General features: G+C 39.4%; 1 protein-coding gene across 1 annotated transcript in view; it reads right to left on the bottom strand.

Moving 5' to 3' along the window:
* Positions 1 to 26,467, bottom strand: part of HS3ST5 (heparan sulfate-glucosamine 3-sulfotransferase 5) — a 319,163-nt gene extending 292,696 nt beyond the window's left edge. The window contains exon 1 of the mRNA XM_056125076.1: positions 25,976 to 26,467. The gene's annotated coding sequence lies outside the window, so the exon portion shown is untranslated. The remainder of the gene's footprint in view (positions 1 to 25,975) is intronic.
* Positions 26,468 to 27,097: the final 630 nt, after the last annotated feature.

Raw genomic sequence — 27,097 nt, forward strand, 5'->3', positions numbered from 1 at the left:
GGTTAAATAAAAGTGCAAGATACTAAAAAGGAAAGAGTATTTACTCATGATACACCTGACAAAGGGCTAATATTCCAGATATGCAAGGAACTCATGAAAGTCAACAAGAAAAAAATCCCACCAAATATGGGAGAAGAGTTACACCTAAAAAAATGACATGTAGATGGCCAACAGACATATGAAAAAGTACTCATTGTAATTATTAGCAAGGAAATATGAATCAAAAAGACAATGAGGTATCCTTTGAGAATTAGCTATCTCAAAAAGGTCAGAAGTAACAAGTGCTGCTCAGTATGTGAAAAAGGAAACCTCACATACAGCGGTCAAAATATGAATAGGTATAGCCTTTATAAAAAAGTATTAAGATTTCATACACACACAAATATAGAACTGCTATTTGATCCATAAATTCTACATGAAAATGTGACCTTAAAGGAACAGGGCTATCTGACACTGATAAAAATTATACCTCTTCCATACTGTTTTATAGAATCTTCTTTACATAGATAGTAAACAGATTACAACTATTTTGCAGAAAGAAACAGGCAGAAACTCATTCAGATATCCAGCTACCATGACTCATTCTTCATGCTTGCATATTACTTTCAACGTAGCCAGAAGAATCTAAGATCTATTACAAATAGATTTAGGAAGAAGTGCATGGAAAACGAATTATCATCCTGTTTATTCTGAGACCTGCAGTTTTTCCCTAATACCCCAAATGAAACTTTCTCCAAAACCTGCCACATATTGTTTAAGAGACAATAAATAAATAAATAAAGTCTCTCCTTCTATGCATCTAAATAATTCATGAAACAAAGGGAAAGGATATTTGAACATTGCTCCTGCCTTCATTACACTCTAGATTGCCATAATGCCTTTCCCTTCTTGCAAAGCCCACGTGTCAGTGTTTGACTTCTAAATACTGTGGGCAGATGTCCTTCACTCCTGTCACATTGCCTGAAGATAACAAAAAGATTTACTGGGAAAGATAGATTTATATCCACTTCACTATGTTTCTTTTTTAATGATGATGATTTGAAAGCAACTCAAATTCTCCATAACCAATGAGTGGATAAAGTTGTGGTATACGTGCACAATGTGCCATAAGAAAAAGTAAAATAAAATTTTGCTCTTTGTGATATCATAGATGGAACTGGAGAAAATCATGCTAAATTGCACAAGTCAGAAGGATAATACCAGGCAATATCACTGCTTTTTGGAAAAATAGAAACCAAAACTGAATCAGAGGAAATTTAAAACAAACCATTAGACCAGACTACAGAAGTGAGGTGACTGAATGTGAAGGGAATAGAGGAATAGTGGTTCTTAGGTGGGAGACATTTAACTTACAATTTGAAGAGATGTGAAATCAGGACCTTAAGAGATAGTATTTTAACTTTTACCATTACCTGTAGCACTGTAGCACTGTCTTCCCATTGTTCATCGAATTGCTTGAGCGGGCCCAGTAACGTCTCCGTTGTGAGACTTGTTGTTACTGTGTTTGGCATATCGAATACGTCATGGGTAGCTTGACAGGCTTTGCCGTGCCAGCATGATACTCTAGGTAATTTTCCAGAGCTCTCCGAGAGGGGTGGAGGAATAGAAGTCAAGTCGACCAAGTTGGCTGCCTGCAAAGCAAATGCCCTACCTCTGTGCTATCGCTCCATAACCTAGGTTTAAAAAATTGTTTTTTAAAATTAACTAGCTGTTAACTAAATTATAAATAAATTCTAAGTTCCAAAGTCACTATAAGAAACACATTGTTGAACTGGAGCAACCGTACAGTGGACAGTGTGCTGGTCTTGCAGGCAGCCAACACAGTTTTGATCCCTGGTACTCCATATAGTCCCCAGAGTCCTACCAGGAGTGACCGCTAAGCACAGAGCCAGGAGTAAGTTCTGAGTACCACACACTGTGGCCCAAAAGCAAAATCAAGAAATATGTTGTTGATTCATTGTTTGGGGAAATAACTTACAGGTATCCTAACTGAATACCTTAATGATGATGCTACTGACTATTCTAGGCTTAATGAAAAAGACAATTCTTACATTTATATGTTCATGTAACAAATATTCATAGAGTACTTAACATGGGTAGACAGGCAGCAACTAGTTGGGGAAATGTGACACAGTGTCCCCACCCTTGTTTAGTTAGGAGTGACAAAAGCAACAAGCAACTCAAATAGTATCAAGTTGTACAAGACTACGAAGGAATCTCAAAGTAAGGATTGTGATGGTAGGTGGCCTAGAGGGTGGATAAGTGATTGTGAAGGAGTGCAGCTTGCTTTAGATAGAATGGTTAGACATCTAACTTCCACATCATTAAAACCTATTAAAATATACATGTGGTATTTTCGGAAAATACGATAGTGATGCATTACTATTATGCACACCTCAAGTTAGAATTCCTTATTAAACACTGATGTCTTTTCTTTTGAACGTTTGGACTATCAGTTCTCACTCATATAACTGGCCACAGTTAAGCCCACTGCTGTTCAAGCAGATGCCATCCAAGCTCTCCTACTTTGACATGCCAAGGCTCATTAATCTCTATCGTTTGACACCTCACTGTCCATGGCTCCTCATCCTGGGAAATGAATTCTATTCTGTCCACTTATTTTATGGCTGGTTCACAATAAAAGGTGACCAATCAGAAAAAGTTTCAAGGACAACACTAACCAAAAGCATAGGTGGTATCCTGTGAATACAATATGTATATTTTAAAATTGCCAGATATGTTTCAGTGATTGGTTTTTAATTGAGGTGAATGTTTGTTTCTAATACTGTATTTCACACTTGTCCAAATGCATGCGACTATACCATGCCGCCACTAAGGCTCCAGGACACTTCATAAAAGTCCACCGGACTCCTCAACCCTTTGATTTCCTCTCCCTCTGGAAACTTTAGTACTATGGTCAGAATCCAAGGGTTTGAACTTGATTTGGTTTTGGCTATTTCCAAAATTTCTTAGTAATGCTTTAACTCAACTTCTTTTCTTTACTGACTTCAACATCCAGGTGGATTAGTTTTATTATTTCTGTTCATCAATGAAGAAGTCAATTTTTTTCTCTCTTTCTCTCATCTATCTTTAAGGGTCCAACTCCTTAAGCATAGTTCATTTTAAAATACTTCTAATTAAAATTGCTCTGAGCAAAATTATAATAGTAAAATGTATTTCTGCCCACCAAGATTCTGCACATCATTTCCTGTTTCTTGTGTCCAAATCCATGGTCTTGAATGGCCTTTTCTCCAGTTCCATAAAACTAATTGAACTCAACCCTTGTCCTTTTTGTAGTTACACTTAAACTTAGAACATCCATCATCTTGGTTACAAATAAGAACTCTGGCGCCAGCAGATCTGGGTTCAAATGCCCATTTGACCTTCTATTACCTGTGGGACCTTTGATAACTAAATGAACCATTTGGGGAAACAGAAGCAATTACTTCATCAAATTATTATGAGGAATTAACTAATATGTAAATAATTCAGCACCATGCTTTGACCCAGCAAATCTCTCAATTCCAATAAGCTTTAATAGCTCGATGACCCTTTTCTAAGAATGATGAAAATTTGCTTTTATCAACTGTGACCAGTCCAACAAGAAACATGGAATAGGTATTTCATTTCATCTCTTGTCTTCTTTTCTTATGCTTGTTTATAAAAAATAAATAAATAAGTAGCCATCTATGGTATATACTTTAAGAATATATTTAATTTTCTATTGATTACATTAAATGTGACACATGAACAAGTTATAAGGAAAGTACCAAAGCTAGATGGAATATTTGAATTCTCTAATTCCAAAACTGAAACACTGTCTTCCAATCTGTAACATTGCAACTGTTCATGATATCAAGTCTGTATGTGTTGAATCATTTTGTCATGTGAATCCTGACCCCACTCAGCACCCACTGCACTCTCATAATTTCAAATGTATTGCTATGAATCCTCTTGCCTTCTGTTATTTCTTTCAGCTTTTTCCTAATCACCACTCTCCAATAACCTCACTCTGTGTAATTATACTATAAAACTACTTTTCAACCTGACTATTCATACTACCTCCTCATCTGGATGCACTGCACTATGTCTCATTAATATACCAACTGTTCTGGAAGTACTGTCAGAGTATAGAGATTTCATAAGTACATTAGATATACATAAGGAAGGAGGTAAAAGAAGCACAATTTTAATATGCTTTACATATTAGGGAGGGAAACAATATTTTATTTGAAAAAATACAACACTCTCACTGCTCAAAACAAAAATTTAAAATGTTAATGTTACAGAAATACCAGCCCTGTAATAGACAGAAATGTTTATTTCTTGGTCACAGAAGTGTTCTCACTGCCTGAAACAGTACCTTGCCTGTACTCAGGAAATATTTGTTGAATGACTAAACTGAACTGAATAATTCAATGAATTGATTGATTGATTGAATTAATATTGGCGTCTCTGATAAACTAACTGGAACTTTGGGGGAAATTATCCAACTACTATAATACTCTCCCCCTTTCCATGTGGAAACTACCATTTCTTCCCAGTGGTTATATGGAAATTTAAAATGTAAAGTACCTAGCACAGGACTAAAACATTCTAATCTTTGGATTTAGTATCTTCTGTGTGCTATTTCACAAATCTACCCATACCTGTAATTTTCTGTACTCCTTCCCATCTAGGTTTTTCTTCATAAGAGCCTCTAAAGACATTTTCCAGTTTTTCTCAATGAACCCATCTAGAGGTAACAGCTCTCCTTTACAATTACTGTCTTTTGTTTTTGTTGGGGCTCAGCACTTCCTGTTTGCCATATTGTTCTGAGTGTTCCAGCATTTCTATAAGATTGTAAGCATAGGAAATTCGGGATTCTGTTCTATTACCCTCTCCAGCAGTGACTGCTGATACTGCAAGTTCAGTGGCCATAAAGATCATTCAAAACAGATCTAGCATGAATCAGTATAATATTAAATCAATCTAATGTAGTATAAACTCCACTCAAAGTAGTAGGTTTGGCACAATTTTTAATGTTCTGACAAAATGTACATATCAGTGTATCTTTTAATGTGGATATACACATCTAGTTTAGACATCTGACTATTTGGCACTTGTCTATTTCTAGGGATGATGGGAGAAAGGGAAAAAGAATATTAATCTGGCAATTTGTAATTAGTTAATAATTGAATAACTCAGTGACTCGATGGAACAGTCAAATTATTAACATCAGACTAAGAACAAATTGAAAAGCCACTTTTTTCTTAGAGTGACTACTGAATTTACTTTTCCTCTATGTTACTTATGTTAGCATAACATGATTTTCATTTATATAGTATTAGTGAGTATAGACTTTCCTGAATGACATGCTCAATTCTTTTTAATAGATTAACTGCAAGTAATAAATTGTTAACCATCTCAAAATTTCTATCAGTTAAAATCTCTATGAATGCAAATTATTTTGTAAGTGATTAAAAAGTAAACATGTCTTTAAGAACAATACAGAGTATTGCTGGAAATATGTATATAAGTTCAAATCCCTTTATCCTAATCTTCAAAGTGAATATATCTGAGGTAGTCAACTAGTGTCAAAGTAAGTTAACCTTAAGACTTTACTAAAATTATTTGCTGCACAACCTTCCCTAATCAAATTGGAGAGAGACAGATGGGCCTGCTTTTTCCTTCTACTGTGTTTATGGTTACAATCTACTTTTGCTCACATAACACATTAAAAAAAATCAGCTGCAGAACTGACATCAGAGAAAGTGATTCCAAATTCTAAGTATATATTCTAAATTCCAAAAGGCAATAGTGTAGCATAGAAATTCCATCTTGATGATGACTAAAATCCATTTCAGTAAAAATACTAAATGTGAAGACATCTGTTTATAAAAGGCAAAGAGTCCTGGAGGTCATTCCTGCACAATCTGCACAATTCTAAGGCAGCCCTTGAGAATCTTCCTTGCAGCTTATTTCCTTTCTTGACACCTATAATTCCTGATATCTCTGACGGTTTCTTTGACTTGCCCTCTAAAAAACAAGATGTACCATAGCTTTGAGAAATCCTTACCTAGTGTCAGAGATAGTGTAAAGCTTCCCAAATATAAGCAGCTCCTCCCTAAGGATGAATGATATTTTCTTGCTCCAGTGATATCAGCTTTAGTCATTGGAATTGATTTCTCCAGTAAGATGAATACAGGACCTGAGTTACTTCCACGGAGCAGTCTTGAGAATCAGTGTGTCCTCAATAGAGCATCCTCTATCTCTTTGCCTCATTCCACCCAATCAGCAATGTTCCTGATAGATGCTGCTCTGATGGCCTGGGTCCCAAGGCAAAATTTCTCCAACTTGTAGTAAAAAATTGGTGGGAAGAAGAAATTAATCCCTGTGGCATGAAATCACTGAAATTGGGACATTTGTTATATCAGCTCTTCTTAGTCTATACTGACTTACACCATGATAAGAAATCATAAACCAAAATGAAAGGGAACTCTTTTTTTCCCTGAAAATATGAGAGGGAAAAACCATGATTGTTACTGAAATTAGAAAGGTAACTGTAAAAGGGCTTTAGAGTCCAATATAGTGTGTGGCATACAATAGCAGTTCAATCAATGGAAATCTTGTTTCTTCACATTTAGTTTATACTTGCCCTCTCAAAGAATGCAAAGTTAAAGGACATGAAGTTATCCAAGATAAAAAACTAAAGCGGCATAGGGTTAAAGACAATTGGTTTCAGGTTTCAGATACTGATTTGGCAGAAGTGATGTTTTTTAAGACCATCAAAAGAAAAAGAAAAGACAGTTTTTACATTAGGACCAAAGAGATCTAGAATGCTGTTTTTACAAACTTGCTGAGTCAGGAGGTAAGTAGTAACAGAAACATCCTAAAAGGGCTTCAACAGGAGGACAGAGGTTGGGGGTCATGAATATATGTTCTTCATACTACCTTATGCTGCTGAGCGTGTAGGATTCCAGGGAAGGAAGAAAAAGGAGCATGAAACACAACCAAAAGTTACTATTAGTGCTATATCCATTACTGCACATAAAATATAACTGCTTGAAAATAGTCATACTGATTGAAAGTCAAAACAAAAGATAAACAGAAATGAATAATGGCAAACCATGAGCAATGCAATACAAAACAAAATACCAATGGGTGGGAGACCAGATTAGAAGTAAGTGGAGATAGTGGTCGAGGATCAAAGGTGCTTCTGTGGTTTGGCAATGTAGTATTTCTGCACATCTATAGAACTGAACTTAGGGTGGGGTAGGGTTGAGGATTAGAAGGTATTGTAGGTATTAGAAGGTATGTGCGGAAATGGGCACTCTGGAGGTGGTGTGGTGGAACAATATATGTATTAACAGAATTGTAAATCATAATGCTTCAATTAAAAAATGGGGAAAAATTAAAAATCAAAAGAATAATGCCCATTCTGACTCCCTTTGAAAAAGTGGTCAGCCAGGTTTCACTTGCACCTAATATACTGCCTTGATGACAAAAATTGGAAAACCCCTAAGATTATGGGGTCAGGAGAAGAGTTACAAGTGCATTCCCTTGAATATCTTTTCTGAAAACTCATTTCTAACCTGGCCTTGCAGGGGCAAAGTAGTATCTGATATGGGCAGATTAATGTTTTCAGCCCATCACTTTTATTCATCATTTATACGTGGCATTTGACATTCAATCACAGTACAATGGAGCAAAATACTTAGGCTGAGACATTTCAATGTAACATTAGTTTACTGGCTGTCTCTGACTACAAGTTTTACAAAATGGTCACCTTTTCCCCAAATTATTTAATCATTATGTAGGTTAGGTTGATGTTTCCTGAGTTCGTTGCAGACATATTTTTGATAAAAAAAGTTTTTTTGAGAACAAGGTATTTCCCAGTAAACTACATTTATGTGCACATTAGGTATCACTTGTCAGTTACTGACATGCTTTTATATTCTTTGAATTTTCAACCAAAGTATGTTTCAATTTTGGGGTCAATTAGTCTAGATGTGTGAAGTCTATCAAAAGTCTCTTCATAAAGTAATAATTCTGGAAGCAAACAGTTGGCCAACATATATAGATGCACGCAGACGGGCCAGATATGGGTTCTGCAGACTTGAGATTTCTTCCTTCACAGACTCCTTTCACTATACCAGTCCATGAGATTGCCACACAAGCTTTTCAGTGCTTTTAATTGAAATAATGTTCTTCATCTAAGCTAAGGGAAATTATGGCATAAGACAACTCTAGTCGTATGGCTAGTCAACAGAGTACTGTCAGCTAGGAAATGATGCTTATGAATGTAAATGTTTAAACTGATCTGAAGAAGGAAACAAAACAAAGACTTAAAGAAAACTTCATGGGGCTGGAGCAATAGTATAGCAAGTAGTACATTTGCATTGCATGTAGCCAACCCAGGTACAATCCCCGGCACCCATAAGTTCCTCTGAACAACACTGCCAGGAATGATCCCTGAGCAAAGAGTCAGGAGTAAGCCCTGAGCACTGCAGGGTGTGGCCAAAAACCAAAACCACCACCCAAAAAATTTTAGAGGTTTTTTGTTTTTGGCTGGTGTTTGAAATGTACCCATATGTATTTAGGGGCTACTCCTGTTTGGTGTTTGATGGTGCTGGAGAACCATGCAGTGATGGGGATCAAACTTGGGCCCCCTGCATGTAAAGCATGTGCTCTGTCTTACTAAACTTTCCTCCCCAACCCTATGGACTGCCTTTGAGCAAGAGCTGAGTTCTGAGAGTGTACTCTCATTTGCCAGTTTCTAAAGGAACGGAGTGCTTGGATTAGCATGTGCAATGATGGTGCGTCTGTCGCAGTAGATATCCTCTGAGGGCAGAGACCCAAGAGCTTTCTACATGTCAACATGATGGGATTAGTTACCTAGCCACAATGGATCAAAAGGTAAAATGAGAAACTATTTAAACCACAGAAGTAGTCTAAGGTTTATAGCAAAGACTGTTTCCATTTAAATACTGAATAAACATATTCTAGACAAATTCTGATCAAAATTAGATAACTGCTTCAAATGGAAGTGCTATTGTTAGGTTTTTTTCCCCTGGGGTAGGGTAGGCTGGGTTTGGCAGGATTTGGATTGGGTTTAGAAGTCTGTAGAAAAGGCAGCTAGAATTTTGGATATGCAGTGGAGAGAGATGCCTCAAGGAGCCCTGCATGTCAAGATTCAAATGGCTTGTTTATTATTTCTGGCTGTCAAAGCAATGTTTCCTTGACTCGACTTAACAGTATGTTTCAGAAAAACAAATAAAAACAACCAAACCAAATCAAAACAAATCCACTAAATTTTCTGTAGGTAAACATTGATGAAGCTATGCTCAGATTACCTACCAATTAGAACTATTAGGCTGAATTCAGGTGTGCCTCTTCCTAGGAGTCTATGACTCCTATCCTTCATGATTCTTCTCTGTTCCTCAACTCTTCCTAACACCTTACTTAGCAATGTTATCATTAACATGTATTTACTGCGTACTTTGTGACAGCCAATATTTTAGCATACTTAGGGTACACTGGTGAACAAGATGTCTTCCTCTCATTAGAGTTCATATCCTTGTTGGTGTCAAGAAATCAGCTTTCTTTCAATATAAAGCAATGGTTTACCTCCTCACCAGGTTCCTAAAAGGCAGAGACTGTGCTTTACTTATTTTGATGACACACGGTAGGCTCTCAGTAAGTACTGACCTAATAATATAAAACTGAGTATTTGAGCCCTATCCCTCTGTTCTAATTTATGAACTAGCACAATAATTAGAGCAGTTGCACAGAAGAGTTACTAATTTTATATGTCTAATTTTGGAAGATTTTATAGTTAAAACATTGAGTTGTCAAACATATCAAACTGCAATGATCACAATACTTTTCTTACTCAATTGTCATTCAATCTATATTATAAACTACTTTTTTTGAGGAATCTTCTATTCTGGGTTGATTTCTAAAGTATAGAATAAAAATAAGCCTCCATTCTTGTTAATACTTAAATACTCATATTATAAAATTCAGTCAAGCTTTAAGTTTAGGGAGTTAGTAAATCCTTGTGGTTTAATGCTCAAAATAACTCTTAAATGGTCCAAACACAATGTTCATCTAGATATTTATGTTTAGTATTCATACGAATGCTATTAGAATGAACTTCGTATAAAATCTCCTAGACTACAGTTAGCTACCTGAATTTGTTCAACATAAACACACCTAGAATGATTAGATTTGAGAACAAGACGATCTGATGCTCTGGGGCTGTGAACACAGTTCATGATCATAATGTATGATGGAAAAATACCATATTTCTTCATGATTAAACAGTGATCAAACTTGTGGGTAGGCCACATCTTTTGACCATCTTCTTTGTTTTCCTTGCTGAAGCTCTCAGGGGTATTACCCCTATTCTTTAGCTTACATTCACTAGAATGAATGGATAAAAATGATCACCAAGAGATTTAGCAGTTCTGTTAATTAGTCTGATGGTACAAATTAGCTTGAGAATTAAGTTTGGATTTCTTATTTATATTCATCCTTTCTTTGTATTGCCATGGATACTAAGTTGATTTTTATGAACACAGTATTTAAAATGGTAAGTTATAAGGAAGTGCTATGTGTATGTGTGTTTCCTGCATGTGTATAGTGTGTCTGTGTTTGTGTGCACACACGTGTGCGCACACTTGAGTGCATGCAGAATAACATGTAGTTTTGTTTTGCTACACCCAGCTCAAGACCTACTGGAAAGCTTGGGGATTTCTCCTGACAATTCTCAGAAGACTATGCTGTGTCAGATCAAAATCAGTTCTCCAGCATGCAAAGTATAAGCTCAATCCATTGAACTATCTCTATGACCATGGCACTGTATTTCAGAGAGTCTATTTTTAGTTTGAAAAATAAATGCTGTCCAAATAACTTAAAAGAGTTTTGTGGAAACACATGAGGCTATCCCAGTAAAACAACTTCCAGACATGCAACATCTTTTTTTTTCCTCTAGCTTTTAGACCTGTGTTAAAATTTGAGAACTCTTTTCCATGAATATGAGAATATATATTAAGTTCTAAGGCAGTTTTACTGATAAGCCAATTTGTTTTTATACCTTGAGTGATATTAAGTAAAATTGCATATGTCATTTAAACCAAGGACTGCTAGTGTTAGTTAACTTCAGAATCCTTCATAAACAGGCAGTACTAGGGCTGGAGCGATAGCACAGAAGATAGGGCATTTGCCTTGCACACAGCTGACCCAAGTTCAATTCCCAGCATCCCATATGGTCCCCTGAGCACCACCAGGAATAATTCCTGAGTGTCTGCGCCAGGAGCAAACCCTGTGTGTCGCCGCAAAACCAAAACAATACAAAACAAAAAGCAGTGCCTATCTCTGCACTATGGATTGATATGATGAAGGTGGTTTACTATATTAATAGGTAAAGGTAAAGGTAAAGGCCCTCCCGTTGATCGTCGATTTGCTCGAGTGGGCCCAGTAACGTCTCCATTGGAGACTTTGTTGTTACTGTGTCTGGCATATCGAATACTCTCGGTAGCTTGCCGGGCTCTCCGAGAGGGGCAGAGGAATCGAACTTGGGTCGGCCATGTTGGCCGCGTGTAAGGCGAACGCCCTACCCGCTGTGCTATCCCATTTGGGATTCTGCCACTATGATTTCTTGATTGGTAAGAATTTTTCAAGACAATTCACTGGAAATAGAACAACAGGTAGAAAGAGATAGGACAAAACTATTAAGAGAAATAATAGGGCCAGATAGTACAAAGGTTAAGGTACATGTCTTGCATGTGGCTAACCCCAGAACCACATGGTCTCCATAACATTGCTGGGGGCAGCCCTGGAGTCCCTTGAGCATCAGTGGGTATGGTCCTAGAGGTTTACCAGCTAACCCATGGCACCTCAGAGCCAGAGTAGCACTGCATACTTAGACCCTTGCATTGAACCACTGGCACAGTTGACTGAGAATCACTGGTTTGGTTTCATTTCGGGTTTCCTGCATGCAGCTTGGGACATTCCTACACACACACACACACACACACACACACACACATATTCCAAGGAAGAATGGATAGAAATTACAAACAAACTTTATAATATAAGAAATATATAAACCGGAAGGTGTCATGCAAAGTGAATTGAGTCAAGAGAAAAAAAGTTAAATATTAGAGTCTCTTGCTTTACACAAGTTTCTTTACACGATGATGTGTAAAGAGACAAGGGAATAGATTATTTCCAATCTAAAACTTTCCCTGATACACTGCCAGTGGAAAGTGAACTGAGGTTGCAAAGTGGGAAAGGATCAAGGGACCTTGGGACAGTGGTGGAAGGATACTGACACTTTGATACTCAGGTTGTGGAGGACACGTAGCGGCAGAGCAAGTATAAAAGAAAAATATGAATACTATTACAAACCATGATAACTTTAATAAAAGTTACTGGGGGAGAAAGAATATACAAAATCCTAACCTTGATTAAATGCCCTAAGCCAAAGTGTGTGCTTGGTTAATAAAGAAGAGCAGAGCAGAAAGAGAATAGAGGGGAGAGAGAGGAAAGGGAAGGGGAGAGAAAGGGAAGGGAAGAGGAGGAAAGAGTAAAGAGGAGGAGGAAGGGAAGTGGAAGAAAGTTGAGAAAATGATGGTAAGGAACATATTCCTTGCATTCCCAAGAACTTGGTACCACAGATCCCCCTGAGAATTGCCAGGTGTGGGCTGGCTCTGGAGTTCCCCTATGCATCATTTGGCATCGATCTGTCTAGTCCACGTGGGCAGGTATCTTAGGAAGTGGCCCTTGGGACCCTGTGCATTTGTTAGAAGCCCTCCCTCCCCAAATTGAAAAAAAAAAGGAGGAAGAAAGGAAAAAAATGGATTAATAGAAAGCATCAGTTCCTTAATATAATCAGAAATTAAAAATTTTAATACATTCTGTTTCTGTCAACCAATTACTTAAAACTGCCTCCACCAATCCATCTATGCTCCCCCTGCAGCCGCTGCCACACATACATACCCCACACACGGATTTTAAAAAACCCTGGGACACAATTTTGAATTGGGATTCAATAGTTGGCAATGGATTCCACCTTCTTATACACTCTGTCTTTGGGTTTTTTAGGCACTTATTGTAATTTAAAAAAAAAATTGTATTCCTATACACTCCCACCTATCACAAACTCAACTGCAACTAAATTTGTGTGTGTCTGTAGGTCTGTGTGCGTATATAAATAAAAAGAACAGATTTTCTAGTTTTGTGATAGCAAAGTCACCTCTTCTACTGCCAGTGCTAATGCTAAACATGTAATAATACTTTATTGTCATGAGCAGGAATCTGCTTAGCTAATTAAATGCAGCTGTCAGTAATTACCACTTGTCAGTATAATCTATTTTAGGGAACTCTACTTTAAATGATAAAAGATGGGCCTGATATTGAGAGGGTGGGCTAGGCAAGGTGACTATTTAAATGCCCAGATCAGAAACTTTCTCTTTCTTTTTAAGGATGAATGAGTAAATTTATTATAAAGATGTTTTAACTTGGTTATTCCGTATTTTTTCTTAAGTACATAAAAATGAGTGATAAAGTTTGCACTCAAACAATTAAGTAGCTTTCCCCCACCTAAACATCTGTAGCTTAAGTGTGACCTTTTTAATACGGATAAGAAATATGACTTTAACAAAATAAAAATGCATCATAGGGGCTGGAGAGATAATAAAGAGGTAAGGCACTAGCCAAGCATGCAGTAAACCCTGATTCAACTGGTGGCACCACATGTGGTCCCTTAAGCATCACCAACAGTCTCTCCTCAACTAAGACAGGAATAGACCCTAAGTACTACATAATATGGCTCCAACCTTCTCCCCCAAAATGCATCATAATGGTAGTCTATACAAAAATATCAATGGTGAAGTCATCTTCTATAATCTCTTTCATCAAATATTAATTTAGTATAAATGCACTTTCTAATCACTCAAAAATGGGTAAGACACAGAGAAGCAGAACTTCGATAGTGGGGTTAGCAACTGTTTTTATATGCATTTAAACTGTTTCTTATACACAGACATTCAAGGGCTTCTCTGGGAAAATATTAAATGCTAAAGCTCAAAATTTGCTAGTGGAAAAAGTTATGGTGTGTACTTGTATCTAAACAACTTCCTTGACCTCTCTGTAAATTCCTAATTTATCTTAACTAATTTTCAAATGAAACACCAAACACTAAAATAGTTGCACCTCTATGTGATCAAAAGTAATATTGGGACAAGTGTACTGGCAGTCTATTCAGCTCTGTGGCACAGGTTCTGGGGCAGTCACAGCCACAGCATCAGCATTGTGTGTAGGGTATAAAGGGAGAGAACCTCTGCCCTCATCTTCCCTTACTTCTGACATAGAGAAGGGAAGTGTTGACAGTAGGAAAGGCAGCTGGAGTCTCAAAGACTGAAGTGATGGGTGGGAGAAGGACCAAGGAGTGGAAAAATTAAGTGCAGGGGGTAACCAGAGAGGTCTGGCTCACAAGTGGCCTCAGCCCACACAGGCTAAAAGAGTTATCACACCTCTCACAGCATCCTGACTGTCTCATCCTTCTTCTACCACCATCTGTTTTATATCCAACACTCCAATAGTCCTCATGTTACTGGATAATTAATTACCTTGTTAGAGGTCCCAACAAATTTGGCAGTTACTCTTCTGAGTACAGAACACTATTTAAACGGAACTAATAATTTGATTGTTAATCCCAGACTAAGAAAAAATGGTTTCCAGAAGGAAAATCACAAAAAAGGAGTAGAACTACTTTACACGTGGTTTTGAAATGCAGTACAGAAATACAAACATGTATTCTTTTACCCCATAATCCTTCTCTAAGAAAGAGATGCACACACAACCCAGTGATAATGATCCACATTCGCCTTCTGCTGTGGCACAAATTCCTACCTTTTTCACTAAGGTAGTGTGAGTTATTCCAGATATTCTAAAGTCAAATATCAAAAATTTCAGGTGATCAGCACTGCAACTGAAGAAAGACATTGAATGTCCATCAAGTTCTTGAATAGTAGGGTTTATTAAAAGGAACAATAAAGAAGGATAATATGGAATTTGCTAAGAAGTCTGAAAGATATTTTTTTCAATGTAATTCTATCGCCATCATTTCATACATCTGCCAAACTTAGTGTTTTGAATTAGCCAACAATGTTCCTGGAAGATAGCACATGCTCAATGATAAGCTGCCAAATATATGAATGTTGATTTTGAACATTTTTAATATATTGCCATGATATTTCACTTGCTGCTCACACTAGTAGGCAAAGCCACTGCCTGATCCTTGACAGCAGGGATTTAGAGCAAAGGGCCAAAAGTTTGTCTCCCAGCTTTGTTCTGGGTATCATTAGTGAGGAAAAGAAGAAATGTTCCTCCTGTGAGCATCCAGAGCCTTCCTGAGGTTACACACTCACAAACGCCCGCCATTTCCCTTCTCCAAACTATAATTGTCTACAGCATTCAAAATCCCTCATACTAGCTTGATGAGGTAAGATTTCTTTGGCATTTTTTTCTAGAATAAAACAAGTCCTTTTCTCAAGCCAACCTTGGATATTCAGGGAGTCTTGGCAAACTGATATGAATGTCTGCCCTGTCCCATGATGTGCCCGGGAAGAAGGTGCAGATACAGGCTCCTTGGCCTGATCTCTCCAAACAGCAGGAGCGCCGGCTGTAGGAAGGCAGCACTACGTTAACCATACTAAGGAGATTTTACAATACATTTATCTTTCAGAAAAAAGTTTTGCAAGGATATTTTACAACACTTTTTTCCTCATTTGTTATCAAGAGTATCCCAGTTTGTAAGGTTAATTTTACTGTCTCCTAAAACACAGTTTTATTCCAACTTTTAACACCCAAATATATTTTCAAACATGTACTGCTCGAGAAAATCGATGAATAACGGGAGGACAGTGACAGTGACAGTGACAGTACTCTATAAAGAAAATCTCATTGACAATGTAGATCAAGAACTGTATTCCAAGGGCTGGAGCAAAACCACAGAGGGTAGGGCGTTTGCCTTGCATGTGGCCAACCCGGGTTCGATTCCCAGCATCCTATAGCACCACCAGGAGTAATTTCTGAGTGCAGAGCCAGGAGTAACCCCTGAGCATCACCCAGTGTGACCCAAAAAGCAAAAGGAAAAAAAAAGAAAAAAAGAAAAAAAATAGAATTGCTTTCTGCTGTGGTGGGATCAATTCAGAAGGATCTTTATTTTTTTTTTTAATTGAATCACCATGAAATACAGTTGCGAAGCTTTCATGATCGGGTTTCAGTCATACAATGTCCCAACACCCATCCCTCCACTGGTGTGCATTTCCCACCACCAATATCCTCCATATCCCTCCTGCCAGCCGTCCCCTTCTCACCCCCACCAGAACCTGCTTCTATGGCAGGCACTTCTTTGGAAAGACCTTTATGTTTGTAAGAGTTAAACTATACCCTTCTTTAAGGCGACAGAAATATCTGGTAATCAAGAAAACCACTAAAGGCGTAGATAAATTAACAAATATTTAATAGTTTTAATCATGTAATTGTTAATCAGTTGAGAGCCCGGCAAGCTACCGAGAGTATCTTACTTGTACGGCAAAGTCTGGCAATCTACCTGTGTCGTATTCAATATGCCAAACACAATAACAAGTCTCACGATGGAGACATTACTGGGCCCGCTCGAGCAAACTGATGAACAACAGGAGGACAGTGCTACAATAGTGTAATTATAAATTACACTCAAATATATATTTTACTTTCTAAAGTAATATATAAAATTTCAGAGCAAGTTTAAAAATGGATACAGACAATATTAACTCCTCTATTTTTATTATGCTTTTGTTTTTCTCTCACCCTTAACAAAATGGGAACATAATCACTAAATAGGGATTATAATGTTTATACACATATTAGCAAAACAAGGATTTAATATTTAAGTGTTATTTTAATTTCAGAGAAATATATATTTATATACAAATACATATATTTCACTGAAATATATGTTCTCATATATATTTATATAATATATATCATAATTTTTATTTATATATTGTTTATAAACCCTGGTTTATAAAAGTTTGATAAGCAAGAAACAGTCTAGGAAGAGGAGCTGGCATATGCAAAGAGATGGAAGCATGAAAGGGCCAGGTCTATTCCTTGCTAGGAACTATCCACTTATGGAGGACATCCTGGAGGTGTGACAGCAAAGGAGCCTCATGCTAGGCTACTGGACAACAAGGACCTTTGGAAGCTGACCTACTCTCATCTTTACTCTGACAGTAAAGAATACTGTGGGTTATTTAACAGAGAATTACATGATCAGGTAGGTACTGTGGGCTGGTAGCAATAAAATGTGGTGCAGAGAATAGAGATCCAAAGCCAATATGGAGGACATTTATGTGAGAATTTCTAAGGGCCTTCTCACCTAAGGGTTGTAAAGGCTGGTGAGATAAGAGATATTTGGAAGGCAGAACTGTTATGTATTGCTGACACACTAGAAAAGAAATGAAAAGTACAAGATATTTTTAAGGTGCTTGTATTCCTGTTGTCATTGTGTTAACTCTTGGTTTCTCACCTTTCTTAGGTGTCTGGACAGATGATTGCTGCCAATAAATATCAAAGAATAAAATAACAGTATTTGAGAGGAGGTAAGTTTGAGAAAGTAATAGCATATACAAATTTTAAGCCAACAATCATGTTGTTGATGAGTAAAATCTGAGTGTCCCTTGTATAAAGAATATTACTATTGGGACCAGAATGATAGCACGGTGCATTTAGTACAGGCACTTTCCTGGCATATGGTCAAACTGTTTGGTCCCTGGCACACCATTAGCACCCATAGATTGGTCCCCCCAGTAGTACACCCTCAAGGTAAAGCCAAGAGCACTTGCTGAGGCTTACTTTCCCCCAGCCCACCATGAAACCAATAATATTGATAATTATACTAGTAGTAGAATTCTAAAGCTTCACTCTAAAAACTGCATTAGTATTTGGGCAGGCACAAGTGAGAAACAAATATAAAGTAATCAGGCAATAATAATTGAGGTTAACACCGAGAGTTTATTGTATGCCCGGTACTGCTATCAGAATATTAAAAACCTACAGAATAATGAGCTATAAAGTCCTCAAATATCAGGGTTACATGGGCCCTTCACATCTCAACAGATTTGGAGCACAGAGAAGCATAACTATGCCCCAAATTAAAAACAGAGTGGAATAAGCACTGCCAATAGTTACCAAACCATTTCCTGGTTCACCAATCCTTGAGGTGTCCCCATAGCTTTCCTGTTTTTCTGCCTTTGTCCCCTCCTTGTACCCTCATCTTTGTGCCCTGAAACAACACCTTTCTGCTTTTCAGTATCTGAGAGGCCCATAGAAAGAATTTCTGAACCGTTACGCTATAATATTGAGTACCATATATAAAGAAATAAAGATGATAAGAATGTCATGAGGCACAATCTCTCTTTCCAAGAGGCACTCAGTAGGGTAGATAATGGAATAGTCCTTGGGTCCTGTCTTTCTGTTTAAGGTGAAAAGACCACTGAGTCTCTGGTGGTAAGCCTTTCCACCTCTCTACCTGGAAGATGTGTTACTTTACTTCAGTGTACCGTGGTCCCATACTATTTCATTTCTTGGAGAAAAACAGGGACATTTAGGAAGGTCAGGTCCCTAGCAGCTGGCTCAACAGGTAAAAAAATCCCAAGAGTATGGAGCATCAATTCCCAATCACTGCACACAGCATGCTGGCAGAATCTTGGCTGGTGCACTTCACTCATTTAAAATCAGATCCGTTAACTTGCTAAACACTAATATGGTCTCATTATTAGCTTTAGTGGTTGTTACATAAAGCATATAAGAAAAATAGTTAAACGTGACAAAGTTAAGAAATATGCTTTAAAAAAAACACTCCTGGACTGGAGAGATAGTACAGCAGGTAGGGTATTTGCCTTGTGTGTATCAACCTGGTTTAAATCCCCAACACCACATATGATCCCCAGTTTCTTCAGGGGAGAACCCTGAGCTAGTAATAAGACCTGGGCATCACTTAGTGCAGACCAAAATCAAACAAGAAAGAAGAAAATAAACCTCTTTTTGGTTCTGGGAAGGCACTGGAAAATAGAAAGACATGCATTTCAAGGTCTGGAAATTTAGAAATGGTACTCAAGAACCAACTGCTACTGCGAAGATCGTTAGTCTGAGGAAGTGTGGGCTCTGGACAGACGGCATGGGCTTGAGTTAGAGTTCCATTCCTCTAGTTAAATGTAGTTCTCTGCACTTCTGATATTAAATGAACAATTAAGAAAATCAATTATTACTTTATTATAAAATTAACTTTAACTAAATTTAACTATTAATAGTTTTGTGAAAATTGAGGTAGATATATACATCAAAACAAAATAACACGAAGAAACAATTTCTAATCTTAGTTTCTAAGCCAGAATTAAATAAATTACTAAAAATATATAAGAGGGGCTGGAGAGATAGCACAGTGGGTAGGGTGTCTTGCCTTGCACGTGACCAACCTGGGTTCAATCCCAGCGTGCCATATGGTCACCCAGGCACTGCCAGGAGTAATTTCTGAGTACAGAACCAGGACTAACCCCTGTGTATCACTGGGTGTACCAGAATCAAACTTAACTTTAAAAAAATTGGTTTATGGGTTACATCTAGGGTTATTCCTGGCTTTGTGTTCAAGATACATAGGGGTCCACATATGGTGCCAGGTATCAAAGCCTGGTCAGCCATGTGTAAGGCAAGCACCCTAAGCACTGTTTTATCTCTCCAGCCCCTCAAAGTTAACTTTTTAAATCAATTTACTCAAGCTTAATGATCAGGATTAGGAAATAGCTTTCTTAAAGTATGAAATCTATGAAAAATATGCATTATATTTAGATATAATATATATGTATTGATATTATATATGCACAAATATTATACTTGCTATATATAAAATTAAAATTCTTTGATACTTTTAGAATTCTTTGTCCCTTTCCTGTAATTGTATCTAAGAAATGGGTATATTTAGATAAAATTATGTGAGCATATAATATTGTTGGACCTTTATAAAAGAAACTGTGAGGTAGTATACTAAGCGTCTCTTCTCAGTTTTTTTCTTTCTTTTTTTCTTTTTTTCTTTTTTGGGTAACACCAGCGATGCTCAGGGGTTACTCCTGGCTCTGCACTCAGGAATTACTCCTGGCGGTGCTTGGGGGACCAGATGGGATGCTGGGAATCAAACCTAGGTTGTCCACGTGCAAGGCAAACTCCCTACCCGCTGTGCTACCATTCCAGTCCTCTTCTCAGTTTAATCAGTCCTTAAATCCAGCGACACTTTAATCAAGTTTAACTTTTATTTAGTTCTGTTTGGGTTCTTTTTTTTTGGCAGGAGCAGTGGGGGGAGTATACCTAACTGTGCTCAGGGTGTGCTTCTGGCTTTGAGCTCAGAGATCACTCCGGGCTGGGCTTGGGGAACCATATAGGATGCCTGGGATTGAACCCGGGTCCGTAGTGTGCAAGGCAAGCACCGTATCCACTGTACAATAATTGCTCCAGCCCCTAATGAAGTTTAAGTTTCAGAACACATTTTCTTCTCCTTATACCCTTCTGTCAGCAATAACAGAATCCACAGAACCTAAGCTTCATAATAAAAAATAACCAATTCAATGAGTGTATAGAGAACAATGTACCCGTTATGTTTAATGGATGTTTAATGTCCCCATCATGTTTACCCATCATTCATGATAATGCTAATGGTGATATTAAGGATGATGATGATAATAGTATGAATGACTGCTTCCTGAACTTTTACTATGCATGGTCCTCTATGTTAGGCATTTATATATATTTTCATACGGATATTTAAACAGAACTTCCATAACTGCATGGCAGATAAGGTTACCAAGAACTGGAAAGGTAAGTAATTTTCCCAAGACTCCTCACCTAATAAGCCACAAAGAAGGAATTCTAAGTTAGCCAGCTCTACCTGACTTCAGTATTTATACTACACTAAATACCTTATCTATATGGAGGCATGTTCAGAATTATTAGGACTTTTTTCATTAACTTTGGCTAGTTAGCTAAGGTAAAAAAAGCTTTATGTGCCTTTTTAACAAGTCACTAAATAGTTCTCCAAATTGCCACAAAATGGTGTGATTATGCATATGTATGATAGGGCCATTGTGCTACTTTATTAGCACATATGTGAAAAGATTCTATTAATGTCATATTTGCTTTTTAGGCAACTTTTTTAACTCTTAAATTTAAATATTTAATGTATTATCTTACTCTTTTCAGACCATCCTTCTCCAATTTCCAGTCTCTCAGCCTCATAAAAATTATTATTTCACAGGGATAATGTTTCAAGAATAGATTTAATGTTCTAAGAGCATCATGACAAAGGAAAAATTATATTTAATGTGAAATAATATCCTGAAACTAACAATTATAAAGTTATTTGAAGTTTCTTAAGTTTTGAAATAGTAACTTCCAGAATACCCTGCATAAAGTCAACCAGCAAACATTAATTGGATGCCTACTGCTTGCCACGTGGCTCAGAACAGAATATGTCTCATTTCACACTTTCATATAAGCTACAGTTCCTTTGGCAAGTATCATATGGAAACACATAACATCGACCTCTGAGCAAGATGTTCACATTATAAGGTTATTTCACATTATAAGGATATTATGGGAAACATAAAACATTCAGTATCAGATCCTATAAGCTATTAAAACTACTTAAATATGACACCAGTTCTTACAGTTATCTAATTTAAAAGCATCTGAACCTAAGAAAATTAGAGTCCATTAAAAAGTACATTAAGTTTACAGCACTGTTCAAACATTACACTCATCCAGGTTATGCCAGAGCTTCATGACAATCACATCTTTATGACTTTTTTAAAAAATAATTTAAGTTGAAAACTTGTAAATCCCAGTTGCTCAGATGCAGTTGCTTTACCACTTCACTAGTTACCCATCTTGATTCCCTTTTTGATTCAACTCAAAAAACTATCTTTTCTAGAGCAGAAGCATAGCATTAGTGGTCTGTCAGGGCTCCAAGGCCTGGTCTGTTGCAGTTCTGTTGCAATGAATCGTGAGCCATTTATTTGACTCACTGAACTTCACTCATCCCACGTCCTAAATGGGAACAATAAGACCTCCTTACCAACATATTCTCCCCAGTAAAATATGGGCGAGCAGGGCAGCTACTGAAGTTAAGTGAGTTAATATTAGTAAAACTCTGTGAATAGTGTCAGGAACATACTGTTTCCTTTCAGAAACTGTTAAAACTTTACTACATGTTGAAGACATAACATCAAATTAGTTGAGTATTTATGTTACCAATCTCAAGATGATGATGATTTCACAAGCCATATAAGCATGTAGAGTACTTATGTATAGATTTACAAATGTAGCAGTCTAAGTAAAGTGATCTGAAGTCAGATAACTACAAATATTTCCTATGACTAATATAATTTTCTTTTATGAGGTTATTCTTGCTTTAACTGAACTTCTGCTACAGCAGTTAGAATAATATCTTGGAGAGCTAAAACACTGATTCTGTAACAAGCAAAATTTGTCTACAGTTAAATTATATTCCAAAAAAGTATTTTGTATTTTTGTTGATTTTAGTGAATTCACATTAAATGAATGGAAAAATAAAAAATATGTTTTTTAAGTAGTAACAATTTAGCTGACAATGACAGTTTAATCAATATTTTTATTTTAAGATTCCCCTTCCTCTCCTAAATAAAGTGGTCAGAACCTGAATAAAGATAAAGTTGTGATCTGAATGATCCTCTACCTTGACTTGTTTTCTCCTCTCAAATTTTTCACTTTTTTTTAAACAACTATAACTCTATAACCAATTACCATATAGCTAGACCTCTTAATTGCAATTACATCAGCATTTGAAAATATTTGAAAGTATTAAAAATAAAGTTGAAAAATCACACATTATATAGATGAGCATAATATACAAGTGTTCACATAATTTTAATGGTGTAGTCCTACCATTACTGCTTATACTCTGTTCCCAGAGTTTTTAGCATCATTTCTCGTAAGCATTTCCTCCTCCACCAGTTCTCATTACCAGGAAGTTACCTTGGAAGTAATTTATTCATGAATGAACATCCCGAAAATAAAAGAATATCCTGCCAGACATGTCAAGAGTCAAAAAAATTATCCTCCACTACAATTTCCATAAGGCATTTTCCATTTTCTAAAAAACTCAAGTAACCATTTTTGTTAACTTGCTCATTTACATATAATTGCATTTTAAGAGATGTTTCCATTTCTGAGACATAAAAATAGAGGAGAAAAATGAGGAGAAAAATATTTGTGTGATCCATGAATTCAAGTGTGCTTCCCCCCAATACAACAGGAACATTTGCATTTACTTATAAATGAATACTAATGGCATATGCAGATTTGGCAATGCTCCATAGAAACCATACACAGAAAGCTAGAGCAGTGCAGTGCACAGATACATTTCTCCAAAGTATTCAAAGAGCAAGAAGATTAAAGTCAGCATCAATTCTCATAAGTTGAGTCAAATCTAAATGGTATGGTGGGTTAAGAATAATGGAAGAATTTATGGTGAAAGCAAAGTTGGCCAGTTAAGATCTTACATGATTTTTTGAGTCAACAACTCTTTGCTGACCAGCTACTTTGGGTAAGATACTGACAGACTAAGTAAGCCACTGCTTTGCAGCTCTTTTTACACAGTGTAGGAGCTTGTACTGAAAATTCTTTCTAGTTGTTTAAAATAACACCCAGCTCAGCTTTGCATATTGTGTGTGCTCCTGTGCTCAATAAATACTTTCTGAATGAGTGAAAATTCAGTGAGTAAGAAGGTTATTCATTCAAAAACATCTGTGTATGCTTGCAAAATGCGAGGGACAACGATGCAAGCATAATCAACTCTCTGTGTGCAGCACCTCCTCACAAAGATGTCAAAGGGAGCCACTTCAAATATAAAAATGTAAGCACGAATTTGGGGCTTAATTTAGACAGTGACCTCAGTACTTTTGTGAAACTCCACTGAATACTATACTTCCAATTTCCCACATAACCTACTTTAGGTGTCTACTAGACAAAATTGTTCCATGTTATCAACAATACTTCTATATTATTTTTTGATCGAGAAAATGATATTTTTAAATAGCTCAGAGAAATCTGAAAGGAATCACAGCAGTTTTCATTTTCAGTTAAGATTCCACACACTGGAGGGAGTTACATTTATGCAACAGCTTCTTTCCATTACTATGTTTTTTGGAATATCTTGTGTCCCCATCAGCTCAATGGAGACTTATCCCTTTATACTTCTTAAGCTGAGAAAGGCAGTACCCTATAGTTCATTCGGTCACTTTAAGCAAGGACCATTCGAAGTCATATAGAGGGAAGAAGGTACTAGCATTGTTTATAGTTCTCCTTTCAAGAGCTTCTCTAAAAGAAATCATAAAAGTGACAACTACAAACAAAAAAAACCTTGCAACATACTGATATCAACAAAAATATTTTTTCAAAATCGTCCTTATTTTTGAGAACCAATTTGTAACTTCCTTTTATTATCTTCTCTTTAACTTTTTATTGGAATAGAAGCAGAATATATTTGAACTACATTGCAATGTGGAGACATTCGTCTAAAGCCCTGAAATAAACGGAGAGCAAAACCTTTTAGAAACACCAGCTTTATATTACTTCTAGCAAATCAGTTTAGAAGGGCGCGCTGCTACAGAAAGGACGCCCACCAACTCTTGCTCCCACCCCAATGCCCAAGGCGACCCTGCGAGCTATTTATCATACTAAGTTTACATAAATCAGAGAAGAGTTACAGTGCAATTAAATGTATCCACGAAGTAATATGATATAAAGCACTTTGCAAATATTAAACCTCCCCTTAAGGGATCAATGTTTCTCATGAAGAGACCAGTATATGGGGGGCAGGGTAGGAAGAATGTAGAGAGGGAGAGGGAGAGAGGTGGGGGAGAGAGACAGAGACCCACCGGCTGAGTATTGGGGAGATCTCGGGTCTGAGCAGAGGCTCCCTCAGGCGGGTGCCTTGAAACCCGGAGGCTGAGCCGGGCCAGATGAGGCGACTCCAGCTGGAGTGGAGGTTTGTACTCTTCGCACTGGGAAGGCTAGGCAGTGGCCTGCACATCAGGGTGGGCGCCCTTTCCGCTTCCCGCTAGCAAGGTGGTCTCCTAAGACCCGGGAGTCGAGTCTCTGCCCTCCAGTCAGTACTCACACAGAGATCTCGCTCACTTCTTAGGACTAACAATATGACACTCATCCCCCCCCCCCCCCCCATTGCGCCCGTCACAGTGTGGGTGCGCGCGCGTGTGTGCCTGAAATGAAGGTGCTCAGGGACTGGAACCGGTGCTACAAGGTGGGGTGTGAGGGCCCTCTCTGGTAGAGGAAGCACCCCACCCTCAAGTTAACTGAGTCTGTCTGCACTCTGCCCGGGCTTCACCATCCTTCTGCTGTTCAATCCCCCCCACCCCACTCCACCCCCCGCACCCCTACTCCACTACCCCAAACCTGGTCGCGTTCCAAGCGACAGCCCAATAAGCAGCCCGGGAAGTGTCCGGGCTCAACCCCCCAAACTCTGCCGCGCGCTAGAACGCGAGTTCCTTCTCTCCAAGAGTGCACACGACGCTGCGCCCAGCCCCGCATGGGAGCGGACAGACGGACACACAGACAGACACTACACAGGAGTCCCTACAGTGAACGTGGGAATCCCTCCCCTTCGTTTCTCATTTTGCCCTAGTTTAACCCCGAGCCCCGGGGGAACGTCTGAAAGTCTTCCCCAGGCAGTGGCCAAGAGAACCGCGCCCCACAAAATACTTCGACTGGCATCCAAAGGATTGCACCCCCTCGGCCTCTGCAACCCCCGTGGCATCCCACCCCGCCCCAAATCGACGAGGTCCTGGTGCTAAAACCCCTTCCCAGCGCGAGGCGGGCAACGCGCGGTGCTCACCATCGTCCCCGGCGACGCTGGCCAGGCCGGGAGCCCCGGGCGCGAGGACCCGCGGCGGGTGACGCCGGCCACCAGGAGGCTCCCGCAGTCCCGGCGGCAGTTGGTCCCGGAGTTTCGGACGGCCGGGCTGGGGTTCGGGCGGCCGCGAGTGGTGCCGAAGGGGCGCGGGCGGGCCGGGCTGCGCGTGTGCGTGTGCGCGTGAGTAGGAGCGGGCGGGCCCACACGCAGGCGGCGCGGGCGGGGAGCGGCGGGAGGAGGCGGGCGCCAAGTAGTGGAGTTTAGGGCGCGTTTCCTGCACTTCCCCGAGAGGCTTGTGCCAGGTGCGGCAGGGCGCGCTCCCGCGGCGCGGGCACGGCACCGGCGGCCGCCGGAGCCCGGCTGGGCGCGCTGGCTCGGCCCGCAGCAGCTCTGCGGGAGGCGGTGCGCATCCTCCTCGCCCGCCGCGGGCACCCGTGCGGCCGGGGACCCCCGCGCTGCGGGACGCGCCTCCGGGCGTCTGCAGTGACAGCTAGCTCCTCGGCTAGCCGGCTTCCTCCGGGTCCTCGCCCAAGAGCGACAGTCGGTGCGGCGGGGATCCCCCCGCCTTCGTGAGTCCCGGAGCCTCCCGTGCCAAGCTTGGGAGGGCGCCCCGCTCCGGGCGGCTGGCGCTGTCACCGCCGTCCGGCCCCCCTGCGCGCCCGAGCCGCCAGCTGCCTCCCGGAGCCGTGCCCAGCTGTGTGCGCGCGTGTGTCTGTGTGTGTGCGTGTCTAAGCGAATACCTTCCCCTCCATCACTCGGGCGCGCGGGAGGGCCCCGGGCCCCGCCACCAGCTGCAGAGTGCCTACCAGTCCACTCCCTCCCGGCGCTCTCCCCACCCACCCCGCCCTGCTCCTCCGCACCCCCCGCCTCCGCTGCCCCTCCTCCCGCCGCCGCTCCTGAGCTCCCCGAGGCTCGGGAGGAACCGCAGCGCAAAGGGCGGAGGAGAAGGGTGGGGAAAGAAACGCAGGTGTCTTCCGCCCAGGAGAGGGGCGCTGGCAGCGGAGCGGCTGGCAGCAGGAGATGGCAGGGCCTGGGGTGGAGAAGGGGGTGGAGAAGATTTACCCCGAGGCCGAGGTCCTGTGGCTGGTGCCCTGGCGTGTCCCA

This window comes from Sorex fumeus, unplaced genomic scaffold, assembly GCF_029834395.1.
Source record: "Sorex fumeus unplaced genomic scaffold, SorFum_2.1 ptg000054l, whole genome shotgun sequence".
Classification (NCBI taxonomy): domain Eukaryota; kingdom Metazoa; phylum Chordata; class Mammalia; order Eulipotyphla; family Soricidae; genus Sorex; species Sorex fumeus.